Source organism: Ambystoma mexicanum, chromosome 2q (assembly GCF_040938575.1).
Source record: "Ambystoma mexicanum isolate Mex_15411 chromosome 2q, UKY_AmexF1_1, whole genome shotgun sequence".
In the NCBI taxonomy this organism is placed as follows: domain Eukaryota; kingdom Metazoa; phylum Chordata; class Amphibia; order Caudata; family Ambystomatidae; genus Ambystoma; species Ambystoma mexicanum.
Window position 1 is genome coordinate 475,053,432 of NC_090924.1, and position 24,829 is coordinate 475,078,260.

The window sequence follows — 24,829 nt, forward strand, 5'->3', positions numbered from 1 at the left end:
CAGGTCTAAACCAAGAGCGTTAAACATTAGCATCGTCCGAAGATCATGTATCATCGTCTGAACATCCCAAACCACTATTATCGAAGACATCAATCACCATTAACTCCTTGATGGTAACATCCTGCATTACTAAGGCATTTGAAATTTTCTTGGGCATATGTGTTTTAGGTTCTAGTGTACCTATTTCATGTGCACAACTTCCTCATATCATAGAACACATGACAGGTAGACATTGTATGCAACAACAGTAAAACAGTATAATGCCAAGAATTACCATTAAGACTGCAAAGATTTTCCAACCGCAAGATCGCAACAAGTGCCAGAACCATGTACTAATATCCCAGTTTCCCTCTGGAATGTGTCCTTCAGTACTTAAGACATGTACATTCTTGATTGCCTTAAATATAGTGGGGGAGGAATCAGGTACAAAGACACAACACGCAGATCCCTCCATTTTGCATACCCCACCAGTCTTGGCTAGAATGATGTCTAGCACCATCCTATTTTGGAGAGCCACTAATCTAATAGCCTTTTGCTCTAGCGTCATATTTTACAGGATGTCAGTGGTCTCATTGATGGTTTTCTCTAACACTCTTGCCAATTTTCTAATATCTTGTGAATGTATTATTTGTCCCCAGAACGGCACGAAGGATTTGGCAACATCACCCAGAATTTGCGAAGGACTGTCACGATTCTCATTCCGCCTAGGACAAGTTTTAGAGACTACAGCAGTGGTGGCGACATATACTCCTGGCAACAATATGCCCAAATAACAAGTACCCTCCCAATCTCTGGGTAACCATGGATATGCCTCATCAACGCAAACAAAGTAAATAGGATCTCCTACGTACAGAGGTCTTTCCTCACTGGTTAGTACGGCAGCATGTGTACATCCCTCAAATGTACCCATTTGTTGGGAACCCTCTCTTTGTATGCATAATGGAACAGAGTTTGGACTATGGTTGATTATGTAGGAAGGAGGCATGGCATCCCTATTACCTACAGGAGCCATTTTCAAGGTAATCAATGACTGAACATTTCTAGAGAGTCTGTCAGAAGGCCTAATAAAAGCAACATTCATCTTGCTCCTATTTGCAAACAAAGAACATCCTAAAGGTGTTAAAACTCGCTTTTCAAATTCGTTAAGATTTGTCCCATCAAAATTCCCCGTAACACTATCATTCCATCGGCCAAAGAATAATGCCCTGAGCGAAGCATAGCAAGCAGTAGTTAGAGGGAGAGGATCTATATACCAGCCCAGTCCCTTTTGCCCATGTTGTGGCAAATGCGAACACACCCAGCAATTCATTTTATTCAGAATGGCATGTTGGCATTCATAATCATTAAAAGAGTGTTATTATGATAACCACCTCTATGTTGGAGGTCTCAGGGACGACGAATGTGCAAATGCACATAAGGTGGAGACACAGTGGGAAAACTTGCAGTCGGTAACAGGACATCAAGCGGATGAGCATTTTCCAAATACCAAAATCCAAATGTTGTTATAATTATAAAACAAGCTATTTTATAGTGTTTGTCACTAGGGGTGGGGTGGGGGACATGAGTCGGGGCCTGCTGGCAGGTGCCCGTCACTGGGGGTGCGGTTGGGGACATGAGTTGGGGCCTGCTGGCAGGTGCCCTCACTGGGGGTGGGATGGGGGACATGAGTTGGGGCCGGCTGGCAGGTGCCCTCACTGGAATGGGGTAGGGAACATGAGTCGGGGCCTGCTGGCAGGTGCCCATCACTGGGGGTGGAGGGACATGTGTCGGGGCTCCCAAGTGCATGGTGCCATTTGGCATGCCTGCGGGTCGTGGTCTGGGGTGATGGGCTGCCTGCGAGTCATGGTCTGGGGTCATGGGCTGCCTGCGGGGCATGGCCAGAGGTGTGGGGTGGTCCCCTTTTGTGTGGGCTGCCTGCAGGGCATGGGGAGGGGTGAGGGCACACCCGGGAGGGCCCACACTGCCAAATCGTGTGTATTACTCCCCACGCAACCCCGGAATACGCGTACGCCGCTCGTGCCAGGAAATCACGTGTGAAACTGCAGGCGCACCCCTGGAATATGCGTACCCTGCTCGCACCTGGCCAATCGCATGTAAAACTCCCCGCGCACCCCCAGAATACGCGTACCGCACTCGCGCCAAGCCAATCGTGTGTAAAACTCCATGCGCACCCCCGGAATACGCGTACCCTGCTCGCGCCAGGCTAATCGCGTGTAAAACTGCACGCGCACCCCCGGATTATGTGCAGGCAGCCCATCCACCCTCCCCATGCCCCGCAGGCAGCACATCCACCATGACCCACAGGCAGCCCATCACCCCAGACCATGACCCGCAGGCAGCTCAAGACCCTAGACCATGACCCGCAGGCAGCCCATCACCCCAGACCATGACTCGCATGCAGCCCATCACCCCAGACCATGACCCACAGGCAGCCCTCACCCCAGACTGTGCCCTGCAGGCAGCCCATCCACCCTGACCATGACCCGCAGGCAGCCCATCAGCCCAGACCATGACCCGCAGGCAGCCCATCCACCCTGACCATGCCCCGCAGGCAGCCCATCACCCCTGCAGATACCCCACAGCCAGCACACACCACAGGGGGGACTTTATCCACATGATTTGCCTGGCACGAGTGGGGTACGCGTATTCCGAGGGGTGTGCGGGGAGTATTCCACACGATTATCCTGGAGCGAGCGGTGTATGCATATTCTGAGGGGCGCGTGGGGAGTTTTCCACACGATTGGCCTGGCGCAAGCGGGGTACGCGTATTCCGAGGGGTGCGCATGGAGTTTTCCACACGATTGGCCTGGCGCGAGCGAGGTAGGTGTATTTTTCTGAGGTGTGCACAGGGAGTTTTCCACGCGATTTGACTGGCGCGAGCGGGGTACGGGTATTCCGAGGGGTGCACAGGGAGTTTTCCACTCGATTGTGTTCTTGCGTGTGGGCTGTTTGGCGTATTTAGCGCATTTTCGTAGTTTGGGGGGCTGTATGTTGGTCCACTGGCCTTTGTGCCATGTAGGGGATTTGTGCAGATGTTTTTAGGCACACGGGGCAGGGTCTGGGGTGTAACTGGTGCTGCTGCAGGGTTGCTGCGCCACGGCTGGTTATGAAAGTAAGTATCCATGAATACGCTGTGCGCCAAAATTGGTTTTGGCGCACGTGGCTGGCACACGCGCACTCTGTGCGCCAGCCGTGTGCGCCACTTCTGCGCTTGATTGCATGAATTATCCACTTTGTGTGTTGGCAGATTATGCCGCAACATTTCCAGTTGTCATGAGAACCACAAAGTCAGCTTGCTGGCCTCCTTTTACTCTATCTCCCTTCTCTGTTGCAATGGTGTTGGCAGTATGTTGGTGGCTGCACCCTGACAAATTAAGGATTTTTCTTCAATAGCAAATATTACAAGGGTCAGGTTTCCCCAACTAATGATGCGACAACTTTAGCTAAAGAAAGCCCTTTCAACCCACACTCATTCAAGAGCTATCAACAGAGATGTGCACCATAGAGTGTGCAGTAAAGCGCAACAGTGCGCTCTGTTATCTGATACAATAAAAAAGACAATGCTGCCAGGCTCAAAAGGGATATGAGGAGACATGTTGGGGATCAACAATCGGCCATGAAACAGCTGCCACTACATCTTGCTGCCAAAGACACTGCTACCTCCATGTTGGACAGAAAGAGCGGATCAGCACCATCTTCATGTGACCACGACAGACAGCATTTTCCTAGAGTGCAAGTACTTTGCATCTTCCTGCTGTTCACACATTTTACTGCCACACTGGAGATGTTTTCACTATTGATCCACCAGGGGACATTCCACATGCCAGTGAAACCAGGAAATCAATTACTACAAGGTTGAAGAGTGTTTTACTTCTCTGTATTCATATAATCAATCCCTGTTAGGAAATGTCATCCAGGGCCTTACTCTAGATCAGCTGTAACCCACCACATGTTCAGCTCTGCTCCTGTCATGACTGCCACTACAATACCTAGGAATCAACACTTGAACCCACTGATCAAGTGTCAAGCTACCACTACTACACAGCCAAACCAACATCCTGGACAGATTTGCTGAAGAATTGATTGAGCCACCCCTTTGGTGCCCTTCATCAATGGAGAAATGCATGCCAAGACTACTTACTATATTTACTTAATTGTGGAGTTGTATAATGTTACAAATTGTAGTTCAACTACTTTGAAGTGAGAGTTAAGGTGAATATTAATTGAACAGTGTGGGGGACTTTTTTTATCAAATATAATTTCTTAATTTATGTCAGAGTACATCTGAATGAAAGATAGAGCAGGTTATCAGAGCCAAAGAAAATGATTCCAGTTTTGGAAGGATTCAAACAGAGATCATTTTCAATTGTCGAATCTCACAGTTTGTGGAAGAACATGGAAATCAGGTTGTTTTATTTGTCCTTAGGTAGAGTTTCAATGAGGGTTTGCTAATCTTCTACATAGGCCTAAAAGTGGGGCATAAAGTAGTCAATCAATTTGACCACAGGGCTGAAATACATATCAGAGAGCCACGGTGAGCAGACAGAGCCTTGAGGAATGCCACTGATGATCCTGACAATGGGGGCGGCGCAATCCCAATATTTACATGGCAAGTGCACTCTTGGGGGTTGTTGTTCATTGATCCATCCAAGAGCTTCACTGTCAAGCTCAACGGCATTGTGGAATTTACAAGTAAACTGTGCATGGATAACTGGACCAGTAACCATTGAGAAGTCCAAAGTAATTACGATAACTGGAGAGTTCTTTTCTAAAGATTCAATAATTTGCTGCACCATGCACAGAAGTTTGTTTCTGTATTTGAGATTGGTGTTCAAGAAGGACACCGTGATGCAATGTGACAAGAATTCAGTAGTCATGATCCTTTGCAAGAATTTGGACCAGGAAGAGGATGTTCTCGATGAAGTGGTCAGCAGGCCTCTTTTAGACTAGCATATGTAATGGTGGACAATTCAATTGAGGTAGGAACAATACTGCTGGTGAGAGAGATGTTGCAATGTTCTGTTTGTGTGTGGACTCTTTCAAGCAGGAAGCAGGCCATGGTAGCACTGCTTAGATGGAGCCCTGAGTTTCAACGATTGAAAAAATATATCCACTACCATAATAGGAGAGAAGTTTCAAAAAGTACCAGGCATTGGTTTATTGGGAAAAGCAGGAAAGAAATAATGGATTTGCTGCTTGACAACGTGCTGCACTTGTTCCACTTTATCAAGAAAAGGAAAAAAGGCACAGCCTAAGCATGTTGAAAGGGTAGAATTACTGTTGTCCCGAGATAGATTTCTAGGCAATGAATGCACTGAAATACTTCAGCTGCAGTGTCTTGAGTGTGCCTCCTCTTCCCAATAGTTTATGGTAACATTGGCTGAGGATTGGATTCTGCAGCACAGTTTTGTATCGAGTGAGTGGATCCTGAACCAATGGTATACATGGTTTGTCACCACTCTCTTCAGGATGGCAAGTTGTTCATGTATAAAGTACGACATTATTATGGGGAACTTGATTGATGACAGTGGCTCCCTAGTAACAATCATCTATGAGACTTACTGCAAGACTTACCTCAGCGTCCTACCATTTTAACCCATCACTTTGTTCAAACTGCTTGATGTAGGGGTTATAACCTGAAAGTGCGGTGGCTACTTTTGGGCAAGACTCCACTTATCTCAAGAAGCAACATCAGTGGGAATCAATCACAGCAGCCTAAAACTCATATGTTCTACCACAAACACTGATTTGATGCACCAATATAACTAGGCACCAACTCCTCAGTTCTTGGCACCTGGGCGAACTTAACTATGCCAAAACATTAACGATGCACTCACTGTGCCAAAACGTATATCTCAGATGTGACCAGAAACACAGGGTTCAGTCCAGTGGATCCATTGATGATGACATCACTGCTCAACATGGAAAAAGCGCCATACCTGGCAACACAACAGTGACGCTAGCTAAAAGAGATTAAGTCGTCATCACCCAACACACATGGTGTCTTGTTATAAAGGGCCCTGAACAGGAGTCCCAACTAAGAGTTCTGTTTGTCCAGAAGACTTTGTTTACTGATAAAGCAGTGGGGCACAGGAACATATGTGTCCCTATCCCTAATATTAAATACCACACAATTCACCTAGAGGAAGAGTGAGATTAGGTCAGTGTTATTTGACCACCACTGTCCTCTAAGATTCAGCATGCCAGTCAATTATCATTGCATTTGGCCAACTCAAGCTGTGGACACTTACATCTTACTGAGATAGAGGAGAACATGATGAGGTGGGAGCTTGTCTCTATAATGGAAGTATTTTCCATCTGAGACTGGGACTTGGGAGAAGCCTCTGGAGTAGAACACTGCATACACATCAGACACCCCTTCCCCTTGGCAGCTCCATTGTCTGGTACCAAGAGATGTAGAAGACGTGCAATACCATCTTGATGATTTACTCCAATATGGAATCATCCAACAATCCAAACATCCACATGCCTTGCCCATCTTGCTAAACACACATGGAACAACTATATCTGAATTTGCATTGATTACTTCAAGATGAATAGCCACAATGTCGTAATGTATGAGTGCATAGCACAGAGAATGGATGCAGTTTGGACTACCTTATTAGAAGCAAGTGTCTAAATACCCTCGATCTTAGAAGTGGATACTACCAGATACCAGTGCACCAAGAAGATCAGGAGAAAACAACATTGGTCTTCCCTCTATTATTTGCCTCATTGCATTCTTAGTACACTATCAACCTTCCAGCAGCTGATGGAGACAACCGTAGTGGTTATGAACCTGTCTGAGATCCTTGCCTACCACAAAGATGTCAAATCAAAGAATAGGCGTCCCCGACCACATGAACCCAGGGGAGAACCAAAACAATATGTACCAAGAGGGGAGAGGGGTTCACATGCATGCAACCGGAGAACAAATCGCCGGGATAAACTGCAACAAGCACAGGAGTCAAGTGGGGGGATAGATCAGGTCAAGGAAAGTAAAAATTCATCAATCTTTAATAGACACATATTCAATTATATCATACATAGTGCTGAAATTACAATAAAAACAGCATAAAAACATACCATCAATACTCCACATTTCCTATTAAAGTGCATATTAACATGATAGTATTCCTAGCATATTGGAATAAATACACTGAAAAAATTATAATGGTAGTTTGAAAATAACTAGAAAAAACAAAAAGAAAAAAATTTTTTTTCCCAAAAAGAAAAACCAAAAAGAAAAAGAAAAACCAAAAGAAAAACCAAAAAGAAGAGGACACTCGTCCAGGCAAGACTGAACACTCAGCATCTCCTGCGAGGTGAAAAAAGTTGTCCCCTACTCAATCCAATAAATTGTTATAGAAAACAGACAAGTATAGTCGCGTCATGGCTTACTAAAACAGAAGCAATACTTGTCTCCAATCTGACCATGATAGTCAACAACCCGTACCTCGTACAGCGACCAACCATTTCATGGGCTGTACTGGTATCAAACACAGGTGGTTTCGACGACTAAATAACACAGTCTAAGCAGTCTATCTCCTGCCCTAGCAGGAGAGAGAAGGCCTGACAGTCGTCTTCCTCAGGACAGGACAGATTAGATAATTAATTGTACAATTTGAACATGTCATTTCTTCACATATCTCAAAACACAAAGCACTTAGTTACAAGCAATATGGAAATGGTTTTAAAATTATTCCATGCAGACATTTTTCTTCATGTAGATCTTCCGTAATTCACAATGATAAGATACTTCTCCATCTTAGTGGCACTCAAAACTAGCATTTATAAAAAGATATACATCAGAGAAAGAAGAAAAGAGAAAGAGCTAATTAGGACAATAGATAATTTTTTATTTATTTGAGCATTAAAATCACTCAATAAAATGATCCCTTGACCTGATCAAGCACCCCCATACATGACCCTATCCGTGCAGTAAAAAGTCATATTCCCATCTGTGTTAACTCCAGGGATAGCCCCACAATCTATTCTAGGGAAGAACTAGAAGTGAGCAGCTCCCGATCAATCTAGGGAGAATACCAGGGGCCTGATCGTCCCTGCCTATTATGCCGTGAATATGCGGTTAAGTCAATCCAGCCAGGCAATACGGGAGAGGGGAGCCTAAAGAAATTTCAAGCTCACACTGTCATCCCGTCGGTCAAAAAGCTCAAAAGCAGAGTGCAAGCCAACCAAATAGTTCAATGTAAAAATATAGAAAAGTGCGACCCATACCTTCAATTTGAAAAAGAACTCCTCCAGAATATAAGTGGGTCTAGACAATACATCCTCGAATTCTTGTCAGGGTGCAATGCGCGGTTCGCTAGAACGCGAAAAGATGGGGCCACCTAAAGACCCAATAAGGTCCGTACCCTGCAAAAGAAAAAAAGAGAAAGAAAAGAAACCCATCCCGGGGTTAAAGAAAACAGAGAGAGGACTAGCACACGAACGCCAGAAGAAACCGAAAGCGACTAAGTAGAGCCTCCCGCTCTTACCTGTCTACGATGTGGTCCTCCTATGAGGCTGTAGCCGCTGTGCAAGCCAGACTCAACTGACTGCTGTTAAATACGTAAGTTCCTCCAGTGGCTTCGGCTTAATTACCAGAAGTCAAATGAGGGAGCTACTCAAACTGTCTAAAATAACGTCTCGACGTCCCATGTGACTACCGTCAAAGATCACATGACGCGGACTAGAAAGTCACGTCCTTAAGGAGACAGTGCATGCAAGATGAATGGACGGGAGAAAAAAGAGAAAGAAAGCCCCAAAGAGAGGGAGACAGAATGCTCAAATAGGCACAATGGAGGCCACAACTGTCATGCAAGTAAAATTGCATTCTTCAATAGGTGCAATGAAAACCCGAAGCTGGCGATTGTCATGTGACATGGATGTCATAGTCCTATCATTAGGAAAAAGATAAGTGAAAAAATAATAAATGAAATAAATATGAAAATAATAATGAAATGAAAAGAAAAGACTCCGATGCCATTGGCAGAAAAAGCCCATTCACTAAGTCCAATCGAAACAGAAATGAAAACAAAAAACGCAGTCCCAGGAAAGGCTCTCAGATAGCGCATTGGAGCCATTCTTCTTGATGGTTGAGTCCAGTGTGATAACTATCAGTGTGGTACATCCACCACTGCTCCCTTTGTGCTAATTTAGATGCTATGTTAAGGCGATCAGTACCTTGGACTCGTTCCAATACCCACCATTTAAGTTCATCGCAGCTGTGGCCCAATTCCAAGAAGTGGGCCACTAGTGGAGCATTGTGAGTGCTAGTCCGGATTCTAGATTTGTGCTCCGAAATTCTAGTTTTAATGGGTCTAGCTGTCTTACCAATGTAAGATTTATTGCATGGGCAGACAATGACATAGACAACATTAAAGGAATTACACGTAGTGTGTTGTTTAAGCGACCAAACACAAAGATGTCAGCATTTTAGGGGAATCCTGAAAGAACATCATGAGTGGCTGATGGAAGTACTCAACCGCCCAATGGCACTATATCTCAAAGTCTCCATTGACAAAAGCCAGCTTAGCTGCACTAGTGTCAAGTACATTATCTTCACAGATGTTATTTCTCCAGAGCCTACAAAAATGCCAAGGTTTACTCTGTTTTCTATAAAAATTACAGGCAATATTTTACCAACTTTGCCATGACCAGCCAACTACTCACTGACATGACCAAAAGCTATCCATGATGCCACAAAGGTGCCAAAACTATCTCTTTTGGAGGGAACTGTAGGATTATTTAGTGTGTTTTGGAGTGCAGCGCCACTGCATGGGATCAATGTATTGCTATAATGCGGTACAGCAAGCCATGTGTTGCCAGTGTAACATATGGACATGCAAATGAAGACAGGTTACACATTGTAAAAGCACATAATTTTTAATGGTGTAACATATGGACATGTAAATGAAGACAGGCTACACAGGGCAAAAACATACCCATTTTCTCATTTAAAAAGCACACCACTTTTTTTTCTTTTCTCACCTGAAATGCCTCTATTGCACGAGACACATTAGATAATTAATGAACTAATATAATTAACAAGTACTAACACAATTTTAACTTCTTAATATTGTAATGTGTTCTCCATGTGCAAAATGTGGCAGACTGAGGCTCACTCTAAACGAGCATTCAGATTTTTTTTCTCTCTTTTTCTCTGTGCTTTTCACGGTCCTTGCTCAGGAAACAAAACTCGAATAAGCAGGAAATCAATTTTGTTACAGTTGCTTACTGTAAAAGTGAGCTATTGTTTCAAGAAGGAGGGTGTAACATGATGGATTTTTATTGGACAGGCGTCACGTTAGGGGTTGTTACAGAGGTTTCTTGGTACACCTCGGGGAGGAAGAAAGGAAGTGTCCATTTCGCATAGCTTTGGTGAGGACTTGGCTGAAGTGGCTGTGGGGTTGCCTGGCTGAGAGGCATCGTTCCAGTGCACTGTTGACCTTCACAGGCTGGGGATTCTAGTCGATAAGCACCGGCTTGAGAATAGAAGATTGCAGATTGGAACTGCATGTTCTTCTGCATGTTCTCGCTGGGGTGCTCTAAAAGGAAGCCCTGAGCCATCTCAAGAAAGTGACCAGCTCAGAGATTTCGCGTGCTGAACAACTACAAGTTGCTGGTAATTATCTGATACAAAGTGAGAGTGCGGTGTGTGAATGAAATCTATTTCAGGCAGGCAGCGTAGCGATAACTTCCATTGAAAAAGCACTGTATTTAAATGCTACACTCTAAAGTTGCCATCTAAATGCAAGTCCACTGATGCATTGTTTTCTTTATTGTTGCAAAGAATCTAATGAAATGCCATGTATGTTGAAATTGTTTCTCGTATGTTTATTTTCGAAAAGACTGCTTCGCAAAGCTGGTAATGTATGATTTTTGAAATGAAACTGATGTAAATCACAACCTGTGTAAAGGCTTCTTTTTGCTTCTGTTTTCTCTGGTGCAGTTAGCCCATGTCACATGATAAAAGGGGAGGATATTAGGTAATATATGCCAAGCATCCTATGTGGAAAAAGTTATGTTATGAGTAATTACAAATAGCTGTGTGCGTGGTTCCACTCAGTGTATATATGTGTGTGGCTTCTTAGTGGAACACAATCCGATAGTCTGCTGGGCGTACATGAATCAGCAGAGAGAGAGAGGCCTCTGGAAATAGTTTCACTAATGTAAATAAATTAGTGATAATACCACATGTTATTGTGAATACTCCATGGAAACATAGTCTCACTAATGTAAATAAATTAGTGACAATACCACATGTTATTGTGAATACTTTATGGAAGCATAGCTCGCTGGTGTAGATAAATCAGTGATAACAGCCATAAGTGGCACTCCATATGAAAATATGGTGTTATTGAATAATGTAGAAGCCTGAGGCCTCGAGAGATCACAAGAACAGTCTAAACAAAAGAAAGGGGTTTTGTATGTTGGGGCCACAAGTAAAACAAAGAAAGTATGCTCATCACTATACAACAACGAAATGTATACAACTGAATGTATCTGTGTACTGAAATAATGCATAGCTACTTTACCACTATAATACCAAACCCAATCTAAATACAAGGAGTGGTTGTTACTAAACTATTTTTGTTTTTGGTGGTAGGAAAATACTGCTAGGCCCCAAATATACACGAAATACCCAACAGAACCCAGCTACTGCATCATGGGATCTTTCATAGAGTGGTATAGTACTCCATGTCAGCAAGCCTCTGAAAACATAATCCAAACTCTATTTTTTATTTAATTTATTATTTATTTGTATAATACACTTCAACTATATGATAGCTTTTTGCATAGCACATTTCCATTAACATTCATCATATGGCAGCTTATAAATACATACAACGTTTTCTTATTATCATGAATTAAAACACTCAACGAGAGAATACAAATAACATTATAGCATCCAGTAAGAATCTTTAAAATTGTCTCAATATTCATCTACATTCTTGTAATGTGGTAAATTAAACCCACATTATTACCTTTGCAATAATTAAACCAAATCATGTTTTAATTTGGGTTTTCAGAAGAAATGCCAAAAGCTAGAAGCAAAAAGGATCTTAATGTGTTTCAAGCTTCTAACAGCAGGAGTTTTACTGTCTCCCAGGGTTGTTGCTACGTCTGAAAAGGATCCGGGGCTACCCTAATGTCAAGACTGTCGGGTGTCAGGTCTAGCTAACCTTTTGGTCGTAGGCCCTGAGCTTCTATCTGTGGGTACAACCAAAAGACCCAGGTCTATAGCCCTGCCAGCCTCCCTCTAGCAGCGCCTCTGCTGTCTCCATTGCAGTATCGCTGCATAATTTACAATGACAACAACATCTTCTTCCACCTTCTACAACATAAGTGGTGACCAAATAAAACTTTATATGCAGATATCTATTAGTAATCCCGTTAAAAGAATAAGCAATCACATAATGAACTAAGCATGTTCTATTGGAATGCTGATTAAGATCTTCATTAGAAAGAGGCTTAGTTGCAAGGTTTACCAGACCTTGTTCCTTAAAGAATTCATATTTAAATCTTTTGTGTTGAGACATAATTTTTGATAGTAGTGGTATCTTCTCAGCCATTCCCATACACACCAGCCAAGCCAAGGTTGGAGCTCTCTATACAATTGATGAATATATAAATATTTCGACTCCCAATAATCATACACTGTAACATTCGGCAGTGTAGATCGAGCAGAGACTCAACTGGGGCAATCATCACCTTCATATAGAAATTTAAGTTATTGATCAGAATGCTAGAAGTGATGGAATTCGAATGAAACTCGAAAAATATATAATCTGCAGACATATCAACAGACAGTTGTAGTATAGATTTGAAAGATTGAGTTTCCATCATAATGACAAATCTCAATACCGTAAAAGATAACTGGGCAAATTGTACATTTATATAGCTGGATTAATGAGATCATTGAATAGCCAGCATATCATTTAGCAAAGTGGTGTATAACCCCTGTTAACTGTCATACTTTCACCTTTAGCTCCATTAAGTGTAAGTCCCATGTTAAGCTAGGATCAAGGACATAGCTCAGGTATTTATATGTAATTTATTTGGGATTTGGTCTCCCAATCTCAAAGAGCATTGCTTATTAATTTGTTTGCCTATTGCTTATTAATGCGATTGGGTCCAGGTCAGAAAACCATTGATTTTGTTTTTGTCACGTTGATCATAAGTCTGTTTAGTTCCACATATTTGTGTAGCAATCCAAGTGAACATTGCAAACCTCTAGGAGCATTATCTAACAAAACCAAATCCTCAGCATATCCCATGCATGGGATCCTGATTTCACCCAGATGTGGGGGATTAATGGAGGTGCTGCACAGTGTGTCGGGCAAAATAACATTGGGGCCAAAATACACCCTTGCTTTAAGCCCACCCTTTTGTCAAATGATTTGTTTGTAGCTCCAGTATTTGATATTCTGATCTTAACCTTGGTTAATGTATATAACACAATGATCAATCTGAGAAGACCTGATGGTATGCTTTAACTATACAACTTGAACCATAGTCTTTCCCCAGAGATCAAAGGCAGCAGTGAAATCAATGAACAAGGTATAGGTATATTGCTGTTTCACTATCCAAGAATATTATATTAACCCCATGAGTGTAGTTATGTCAGTTCCTGCCCCCTTAGTGAACCAGTTTGGAACTTAGGTATAATTTTATGCTCTGTATTCAATTTAACAAAGAGTACCTTTGCAAATATCTTTGCTGGCGCATCAAGCATGGCTATAAAATGGTAATTTCTAGGCTCATGCTAGGGGCCCTTTTTATAGATCAGTACCAGACACTTCCTCACCATGTAGGGGAACCATTACCATAAGACTGTTATGCTTAAAAAGTTTAAACAAAGCAATAGTCCATCAAGCCCGCCATGGAGTCAAAGGCGCCGTTCAACTACTGTTTTCTGCTGTTCTGCTGCTGTGCCTGCATTGGCTGGGATTTAAACTTTAATTCTATCCCCCACTCGAACATCTTGCTTACTTCATTGCCACGCTCCAACTCGCGTTAGTCTGTTGGCTGGAGCCACAGCAGTTGAAGCGAGCGTGGCCATCAATAGACTCGAGCTGCGAGTCACGTGACACCTTCAAGCCACGCCCCAGGAAGTCGGCATAAAACCCCGACCCGGCTGCCCTTGCGGCATTAAGCCCACCGTGGAGTCAAGAGCGCCGTTCAACTATTGATTTCTGCTGTTTACGGCTGGTTACGCGGTAAGTGACTAAGTCCTTAGTATCAACCAACCTTAGGCCATACAATTCCATGCCATAGAGTTCTACCACTAACTACGACTTAAACTAACTACTTCCTTAAAGTATAATGGACCCTATCAAACCTTGTACTCGCTTGCAAGAGAAACTTGAAGAGACATCAGCAAATGTCCCAAAATACACTAATCTCACAGATTTACATATAAATCCTTCACAATACCCATCCAATACAGTCATGAAAATAGCAACCATGACTGCTTCAGCGCATGTTACTGCGAAGAGGAAGAATGAGGACAAGCCTAATACGGCACTTTCTACGGACAGAACTCTTTCACTCTGTTTTATAGGAAATCAAGGCCTATCCTCATTGAAATCAACACCAAAGACTGAAAAGAAGAAATCTCCAGCAACCAGGCCACTGATCCAAGTTCCACAGCCCGATATACCCCATTTACATCTTGAAGGTACACAACCTCCATCTAGTTGTGATAGTGCCATGTCGACCTCTCCTAGGTCCCAAGATCCCTCCGACATGTTGTAACAAGAGAGAAAATGGACTTCGCTGCCTAGACATATTATCTAACCTGCCTTCAAAGCACCACCCCCTGCACCAAAATGAGAGCTCACCCTACCAGTACAATCTCACTTCCAATCAGAAAGTACTCATTCAAATGTGCATGTGGACCTTCCTATACCCCATCTTTGCAACAAAGTGCACGAACAGCCAAACAACAATGGCAGTCAATGTATTATTTCCCAGTCTCCCCACAAGGAAATACAAACAAACAATTGGAAAGCCATGTAGCTCGTCTCTCTCGTGACATAACAGAAATAGACGCAATCATGGATTCCCAGGAACAAAGAAAATAAATCTTTGGAGATCTTCATAATAAGAAATCTGATGTAACAATTAACACATCTACGCCAATTGTAAATAAAGAAAGCTACCTGGTCCCAAAAACTTCCCCCAAATACGACCAACAACTAAAGCCCACATTGGTTGGCAATAAACAGCCTGAGTTAGAATCTTCTCTTCAACCCAAAAAGGATGAAATAACTGTTAACACCCCAGAGATCCCTGAAAGAATTCCTACTACAATGCTTGATCTTCAGAATACGTTAGTTGCAGTCCTATCACTAGCAATGGTACAATTTCTTAAGATCCAAGAAGCAATGGTAGACACCACAAAAGATCAAGCCACCTTATTAGCTATGATTCTGACAAAACAAACTAACTTAGAAGGCTTTATAGGTACTATACAAGAAAGCTTAAATTACGAGGCAGAAGCCACTAGGATATGGCAAAGCCGCCTCGCAGAAATTGCAAGAATTGATCGGGTCGACAAACAAAACTTGACAGATACGTTGACAACAATTACAAAGAAACTCATGGATGACAAAGCCAAAAAGCATCTTCAATCAATCATCAAACCAGACCAGCTTATAACGCAACCCCAAACAGAGAAATCAGTACAAGCAGACATAACTAAAACAGACCAAACTACTCAATATGAAAACCAAGTACACCCATTAAAGTCATTGGATGTACCATTATCATCAAGCCTTGCTACGGCTGAACCTCCACTATGCACTCCCTTTGATATCTTCGATTTAACCAAACAAGGACATCTGGGAAATCAATCGTTGTCAAAGAAAAAATCTCCAAAAAAACATCAGACAGACTCTCGAGCCTTCTTAAGAAAACTCCAGGTTGATCAAAAGCAACAGTCACAACCTGTACTGAAAACAACAAAAAGAAATGATAATAATAAAAAAGACTAGGGGCCTCATTACGACCCTGGCGGTAAGTACCGAACATTACCGCCATGGCGTAATTAACGTTTACGCCGTGGTTCGATGGCGTAAAGTGCGGCATATTCCGACCCATCGGGCACGTGCATTACGCCATGGCGTTAATGTAAAGTACGGCATGGCGTAAATGGCCCAAAAACGGCCCTTACCGCCATCGCACGCCGCGCAAGGAGCACTACCGCCACACACACCATAGCGGCGACCGCAATTAGCGGTCACCATAATTAGCGGTCACCGTAAATAGGCGGAACCGGAAATAGCGTCATCGTGGCGGAACGGGAAACTGCACGGCGGCCATCTTTAAAAACACAATCCATTGCCATCCTCCACAACCATACCTGATCCAACCCTGACACCTATCCACACCCATCACCCACCCAATTACCCAAGTAAAAATGGCCAAAGTCGTAAAAAAAGCATGTGACCGGCAGCGCCAAGACCGTTTCTCAAAGGAGGAACTAACCATGCTCGCAGAGACCCTGCAAGATAATGCTGCAGCTGTATTCTCAACGCAGATGACAAGGACGGCAATAGCGAAAAAGAGGGCCATATGGGCCCTAGTGGCACAGCGTGTGAGTGCAGTGGGGGCCGTACCCCGCACTGCCCAGCAGTGCAGAAAGCGCTGGGACGTCTTGAGGCTCCGTGTCCGAAGCATAATCTCAGCTAACCGGAACCTAGCCACGTCAACTGTGGGTGGATCCGAATCGCCCATAAAGCTGCAAGCATGGGAGGAAATATGTGCATCCACCATCGGGATGGAGAGCATCCAAGGTGTCGGAGGGATGGAGAGAGGAGTGCCGACCTCAGGAGATGCAGGTAGGTGGCCAGAGCAAGCCATGCTAAACTCAACAAAGTCCTATCATGTGAAGTACCATGTAGCCCCATAGTGCATATGCAACACATCGGCAGGTGAATGTCCACAGACACATCCAGAATCCACCCTGTACACATGCAGCATGCACACCCTAACTGCTGGCACACACATACCACCATGCTACCTTCACACAAAAGGCACAAAACCTGTATGCCCCTGCCTGAAATGTGCTGCATGTACCCACTGTATAGATGTCATCCCTCACAATGCACGGCCAATGTCCACAGACCCATCAATAACACTATCCCTCCTTTGCTCCACCACAGGTTCTGACACAGACCTCCAGGAAGAGGACAACACTGCATCCAGATCCACCAAGAGGGCCAGGCCACAGGCATCCACCTCAGCCGTCCTAAAGGAAACACACCAGCAGCCACAAACCCTGCCTGGGGAAGAGGACAGGCAAGTGCCAGCCCCCACAACAGCAAACACAGACCCAGCAGCAGCACCGCACATGTCACTAGTCGTGCCCACTGAAGGGACCGGCTCTGCTGCAAGCAACACCCTGCGTGAAATCGCTGCCATAGCGGAAACCTCCGACAGTGAGGCAGGCAGCATCGAGGTCATCAATGAGGAAAGGCCCACTGCCCAGCCACATTCCCCCTGCACATCCCTAAGCCCCCTGCAGGCGGATGCCACACAGGGGCAGTCGGAGGCTGAGGATTGGCCAGCCACCCCATCCCCCCAGCCTGAGGTGAGCAGCCCAATGGACATGCAAATGCCACTGGGCATGGCCCAGCAGAACCAGCAGACCCTTGAAGATATAGTTACCCGCCAGCAGCAGCTATCCGCCCTCCTCAACGAACATGTTGCACAGTGTGGGGGGGCAAAGGATGCCACGGAGAGGTCGGCAGACCGAGTCACAGCTGCCATTGAGTCCTCCACAAAGGACATATGCATGGAACTCGCGGCTGTGCGCAAGGTCCTCACAGAACTTATTCAGACCATCAGGGACATGCGTCCAGATGTGCAGGCCGGACCCTCCTCATCAACCAGCTCGGCACAGAGCAGCCCCATCCGCAGATCAGGGTGCAATCTACGCAGCACGGGCAGGGGTGCCCCGGGGGCCAGGGGAGGGGATTCACATTAGTGGCTTGACAGTTGAGCAGGACTACTGCACACCCTGCTGCACAGACACTACCGCACCTTTGTAGGGATTCCAGGGGGGAGGGGGTAGGGGGTGTGTTGGGGTGTTCAGGGGGGAAGGGGCAGGGGGGAGGGGGTGTGTTGGGGTGTTCAGGGGGGAGGGGGCAGGGGGGAGGGGGTGCGTTGGGGTGTTCAGGGGGGAGGGGGAGGGGGAGGGGGTGTGTTGGGGTGTTCAGGGGGGAGGGGGAGGGGGAGGGGGTGTGTCACAAGAATTCACTATTGAAATACACATTTTCTTTTTGCCACTAATGAAATGTGTGGACATTTTTATTGCGTATATGTGCTTCATTGTTGTACAGTCCACAGTTGCATATCCCGCACACACACAGTGCCCCAAGTGCCGTCTCCATGTTACACGCACGCGCCGTGTGTGCTAGAAGCATTGGTCAATGAGATTCTGACGCATTACACGCCCCTCCTGTGCATCGCTGCCTCCTTGAGGTGCTGCCCCATCCCCACCCTCATCATCCTCATCGTCAGGTGGTTGCAGTTCTGCGTCAGGGGGCAGGGGCACATTCCTCCTGACGCACATATTGTGTAGCATGACACATGCCATGACGATCTTCGCAACCTTCTCATGGCGGTACAGGAGTGCCCCGCCAGACCTGCTGATGCAGCGGAAACGTGCCTTCAGTAGGCCAAAAGCTTGCTCGATCAACACACGCGTACGGGCATGGGCACGGTTGAAGTCCTCCTCATGCTGGTTCTGTGGGTTCCGGACTGGTGTAAGGAGCCACCTCTTCAGGGGATAGCCTGCATCACCTGTATGTGGGCAAGAATGTATGTGTCAGGGATGAGATTGATTGACGAACATGATGTGCCACCATGACTTGCATTCAACAGTTACTTTGCACCACTTTCATTGGCGCTACTGGATTCACACTATGCAACCGCTATATGTCCATGGCTTTCATGTGCTGTTTTGAATGCCAAGACACAATGTATGCAGGGGTGACAAGTGCCTTGTGAGTGCCCATCCACTGTGTCCGTTCAGGCTGTTTCTGTAGGTGACCTGGCACGTGTCCTGTGAGGGTTACACTCACATGAAAGCAACATTGCTGACTGCTTCATTATGACCCCAGTGAACAGGACTGTTTTCAATAGGGACAGTTTGTGGGCCTTGCTGTCTGTGTTGTGGTGCATTGATGTTCCAGTCCATCATGTGCCTCCTTTGGGCACAGTCATGGGGGACAGGCCTTTCAGTAGATGCTGTTGGTGACGTGCATGTACGTGCATTTCGTTGTAGTCAATGTGGTCACAGTATGGTCAATGCACTTGCAGATGGTTGTGTCATGGTTGGGAGACACCTTCATTCACATGTTAGGGCTGCTTAGGTCAGGCCTCACGTATACAGGTGTCAGATGACGTAAGTGCTGCCTCAGGGTATGTTCTGGCTACTGCTAGTCGCAGCCAGGTGAAGTATGCATCATTCCCCCCCTGCATTGGTATGTCAATCACCCACCCACTTCACATTTCAATGCTCATGACATGTGACTCACCGAGTAGCCAGGATCTGGGCCCTGCATGTTGCTCCATGTAGCGTGGTATTGTGGAGTTACGCAGGAACATTGAATCATGGGTTCCTCCAGGGAATCGGGCACAACAATGTGTGAAGATCCTGTTGGGGTCACAGACCATTTGCACGTTGATTGAGTGAAATAGTTTACGGTTGCGGTACGGTACCTCCAGGGCATGTGGGACCGTCAATTCCACATGGGTGCAGTCGATGGCACCAATGCAACCAGGTATGCCAGCTAGTGCATGGAAACCCACTTTGGTGTTAGCAATCTCCTGGGCAGACCGTGGTAATGAGATGTGGTCATCTGTGTGCTTGAGGAGGGCATCCAGCACTTGCATCAGTGTACGCGAAAATAATGGTTGTGATATGCCATGCAAGTGCCCCACTGTGTGCTGGTAGCTGCCTGTGGCCAGGAAGTGGAGCACGGACAATACCTTCAGTAGGGGGGGGGGGTGGCGGTGGGTGTTTCAATCATGCTGACAATGTCGTTGTGTATCATGTCCACAATGGTGGTGATGGTGTCCCGGTCCAGTCGGTACAGGGTGTGGATCTGCTCAGTGGTGAGGTTGAATGGACTGGCTCTGATGCGTGGGATTGGGGGCTGCCTGCGTGGTGGCACTGGCTGTGCTGTTGGGGCTTGCTGGGCCTGCCTTGCCCTCCTTCTCCTGCTGCGTCTCCTCTGTGCAGCCTGTTGTTGTTGTTGTTGTTGTTGTTGTTGTAGTAGCACTTGCATTGCTATCAGGTCCTCCAGCCCCAACATTGCTAGTCCAATTGGTAACATTGTGGAGTGTGACTGGGTGTGGGAAGGGTTTGGGTGTGCTCTTTTTGTACTTCCTGGTCTGTATTGCCTCCACCTGTGCTGATTCTGTGCACCTGTGGCAGCTGGATTCACTTAACATGTCCCTTTACGGTTGGTTCGCGATGGCGTAATTAGCACCATGGCGGTAAGGTACTTAACGGGCTGGGTGATGGCGTTAGGTGCATGTCCGCTTGGGTCGTGATTCGCGTACCTTTCTGCCATGGTGGTAATTACGGTGTGGGTGGTCGCGTGCGCGCGTCCTTGGTGCAGTAGCGGCGGCGTTAACTACGATGCCGCTAATGGCATCGTAGTTAACGGTCACAGGTCGTAATCGGCCCTAGCGGAAAACGATGGCGCTAATCGTTTACCGCCATCGTTTTTCACTTTGCGCCAGGGTCGTAATGAGGCCCATGTTGCAAATCTACCAAACAAAGATTCTGTTGAAGCAAGGTCGCAAAGTAAAGAAGTACTGAATAGACCAGAACAAGGGCGTGAAACCTCCTTGCACCCAGAGGATGAACCACTTGACTCATTACTAGCTGTGATTGATCGAGATACATCAACTCAATTGACAAAGGGCCTCATCACGAGTTGGGCGGTAACGCCGGCGCTAATAGCGCTGGCGCTATCTGCCCTACCACCAAACCCACCGGAGCTATTAGCGCCGGATCACGGGTTTGGCGGATTTGGAATTCCCCATTCCCCACTGAGCCCATTCGGGAATGCCCCATTCCCCCTTGGGCTCAATGGGGACCTTTCACGCTCATCGTGATGAGGTCCAAAGAATCGTCTTGATAAACCTACAGGTTTTATCACTCCAATTGCATCGAGTGACATAATAATAGACCCAAAAGATGAACCATTGATAGTCTTAGATGAATTTTATGAGACCTTGTCTGATTCTTCTCACTCGATTTCAATTAATAAATCTACTAACATTTCTTTTGTGTACTCAACAGTATAAAATGAAGAAATCTGGACCTTATTAGAAGCTGGTAATTGCTCCAAGACTGCTGAAACATCCGCGGTCCAAGCTGAAACACCACTGATAGTCCATCAATTGGAGTCCATTTTGACAAGGGCATTACTTGTGCCATCCGGGCTAGACACCCACACATTTTTAAGGTCCCTTATCATTTTGGTCAAATCACACAAGGATTGTGAAAAATACCAACGGGCGTTAGAAGGATCTTACACTAAATGAGGACATGGGAGTTCTACCCAAAGTAAGTTCCACATGCTGAGCCCATTTTTCCCTACTAACGATTGACAGAACAAGCGGAGCATCAGTCTGAAATCTTAGTATCTGCATAAACAGTTTATGATTATTAGTCTGTACTGCACACAGTAAATGATGCCTTCGCTCCGTGTATCTTCCTTTACTTGATTAGGGTCACAACAGTCGTTACTACCTGATTATGGGATAGTATTAATCTAAGATCCCTTCTTAAAGCTCTTTTTTTCATTACGAATATTAATTTCAAATTTGTGTGCTTATTCTGAGGCTGAATAGTACACCTTTTATTACGATTTATCACAGATTTTAATTGGTTAACAAATGTTTCAGGACATTATGAAAGGCCTCAAGTATAAACTAAGTTGCCATTCGAAGATCTATATTGTGCCTCATTTGTGAGGCAGAAGTTATAAATCATAAGTTGCCATTCGAAGCTCTATATTCTGCCTCATTCGTGAGGCAGAAGTAATGGACCAAAAATATTTATATTTCACTCTATTAGCGATGGATGGACAATCCTGCAAGTCAGGATCACTAGAAACCAAATATTGTGTGGCCAATCCAATATAATGCAAACTCTAAATGAAGCACCAATCCTGTCCGACACAGATGTGCCACAACCTAACATCCTCCATGTCAATGGCGGCCTGGATAGATTACCAGCTGCAATGTACTAGGAGACTGAGCTAAACCCTGGCACATTTGTCTGTGTAGGACTGAACCTGAGGCAAACTGCTCTGTGCACAAACTAATTATTGGCCTTGAAATGGACTGTCAAAAAGTACTTTCATGAGCACCTCTGAGGAGATCATTTCATAATGCACACTGGCAACAATTGACTCAAATATGTATTGAAATAATATAGGGCCTTATTACACAGTAGGCGGTGGACCAAGGTGCTAATAGCACCTTGGTCCATGCCGGTAAAATACCGGCACTGCCTTGGAGGAAAGGGGAATTACCGCCCTATTCCAAGGTTGGCGGGGCAGTAATTTCCCCTTCCCCCATTGCCCTTCCCCATTCCCATTTTTGCCCCATAGGGCGTAATGGGAATGGGGAAGGTGCTAATTACGGTACCGCAAATTGCGGTACCGTAATTAGCACCCTGGTCCCTTTGCGGGTTGGTTTTTAACGCCTGCTAAAAAGCAGGTGTTTAAGTACCAACCCGCAAAGGGACCTCGTAGTAAGGCGGTAAGGGTTAACGGTCACTGGTACCATTACCAGTGACCGTTAACCCTTACCGCCTTCCGTGTAATGAGGCCCACAGTATTGTAACACTCCTTCGGACAAATGTGCCTGAATGAGTCAAATGGTATCTCCAAAATTAAGGTTTATCTACAAAGTTAATATTTGCCCTTCATGGTAACACGTGTTTCGGCAACACAAAAGTGCCTTTTCAAACCAGGGCTGTTAGGTAAAGGAACAATTAAACACGATGCATTGTAAAATAAACATCATAAATGATCAATGTAAAAATAATAAACATTTCATTCAGCATTGTGCCAACAAAAATATTGTTAATATCACAAGTTTGTTAAGAGACAGAGATGACAAGGGATGGGTGAAGGGGGGATAATTGTGGTAAAAGATATGCACAGAAAAAAAGAAAAGACAAAATAAAAATTAATAAGAAACATTATATTTGACTGCTATTTAATTCCAATACTTTTTGCAAATTATATTTCTTTGCTATTGACATGTTTTTGAACTCCTATCAAAGATAGCTGACTTCCGTAATATCTCAAGCTCATTCTTTGATTTTACTCAGCACTGTTTGTGCAGTTTGTAAACCTCAATTACGAGTGATAATTTATGCATTACTTGACTATGAATTGTGTGTGTCAGCAAGGACACAGGGTACCAATAACCAAAACCCAAAGAAATAAAAAACAAAAACACAACACCATTCGCTCTTTTATGCAAAGGTGTTACCTGTTTGCTTGATATAGCATGATGGATAAATTGCCGTCTGTTCTTGGCGTAGTAACGGGGTTAAATCCCTGAAGGAAGACATAGATCTAATTACCCATTGCTGTAAATGGTTTGTTGCTAGCTAAGATTGGTTTAATTCGCTGCATTTTATCCATGCACATTTCCCCTTATGGAAATTGCACAGACTGTATATTCTCTTATTTGTTATTATACATGCGCGATCCTCTTTACGGGCCTGGCGCTCTTGCTGTATTGTTGCAGATGCATTTGGACCTATTACGGACATTGTGCAGGCTGTCTGTTCTCGTTGTATCTAAACGCATACACGCGTTGCTTTTATCTCGTGCGTTACATTGTAAAAGCCGTATGTTGCAGCGAACGCTCTTGTACTGGCTAGTACACATCTAAAATGAATGAAGAACGCTTACCATGTAGGTCTGGGCTCCCAAGCCTTATAGAGCAACCTGCATTCACTCGGAGTTTCTGCTTTTGAATGACCTCGAAGTTAGTGTTGTCGGCAGGCGTCATGGCAACAATGCAGTCCTTTCTTTGTTGCCATGATCCTGTCAGCCATATTTTGGGATAAATAGTATGCAACATAATGGTGAAACATGTTTTAATGCTGTGCTCATAATTATGATTGAAATTGAATGCTACCATATTTAAAATCATTTGCTAATTTCATATGGAGAGTAAATACAAGTCAATCACGTTACTCAAACTATTTGAACCGAATTTTCACGTTGAGTAATTTAACATATTATCTGTGTGAATTAGCGCTGCACAATTGTTCGTAGGCCTATATTTGTAACTCAATAGGTTTACCCCCAGATTTTTAGGGAAAAGCTAAGATATGAAATATATGACCAAGGTACCAGCGATCATTACAATTTCCTCATCCTCATGTGTTGAAATAGGGTACATTTTAGATGGTGCCTTATTTCTATGGCCTTTTATGATGCCTTGCATATTTGCATTCTTGAAAATAATACAATGGCATAATATTAAAAAAAAATCAACCCTGATACATAATTGGTTGTGTGAATAGTGTGATGACGTATCTTATGTCATGTATGTGGACGTGTGTCTCCATTGCCCATATAATGTTTGTATGATGGGATATGTTGAAATTGTAATTGATTCCACATTGTCCATTCAATATACTCATAAAAAACAGTACATTTCACTATGGGTATTCAAACCCAATTTCAGGGCTTGAAAGTGACAAATAAGTCTGGCTTCTGATTGTCGCAGTGCCATTTCGAGATTTACACCTCTCCTGCCAAGC

At 44.6% G+C, this 24,829-nt stretch overlaps 1 long non-coding RNA gene across 1 annotated transcript in view; it reads right to left on the minus strand.

The window, feature by feature from the left end:
- LOC138568975 (uncharacterized) overlaps positions 1-24,027 on the minus strand; it is a 236,590-nt gene extending 212,563 nt beyond the window's left edge. Inside the window, exon 1 of the long non-coding RNA XR_011303032.1 lies at positions 23,970-24,027. This is a non-coding gene — a long non-coding RNA (uncharacterized lncRNA). The remainder of the gene's footprint in view (positions 1-23,969) is intronic.
- Positions 24,028-24,829: the final 802 nt, after the last annotated feature.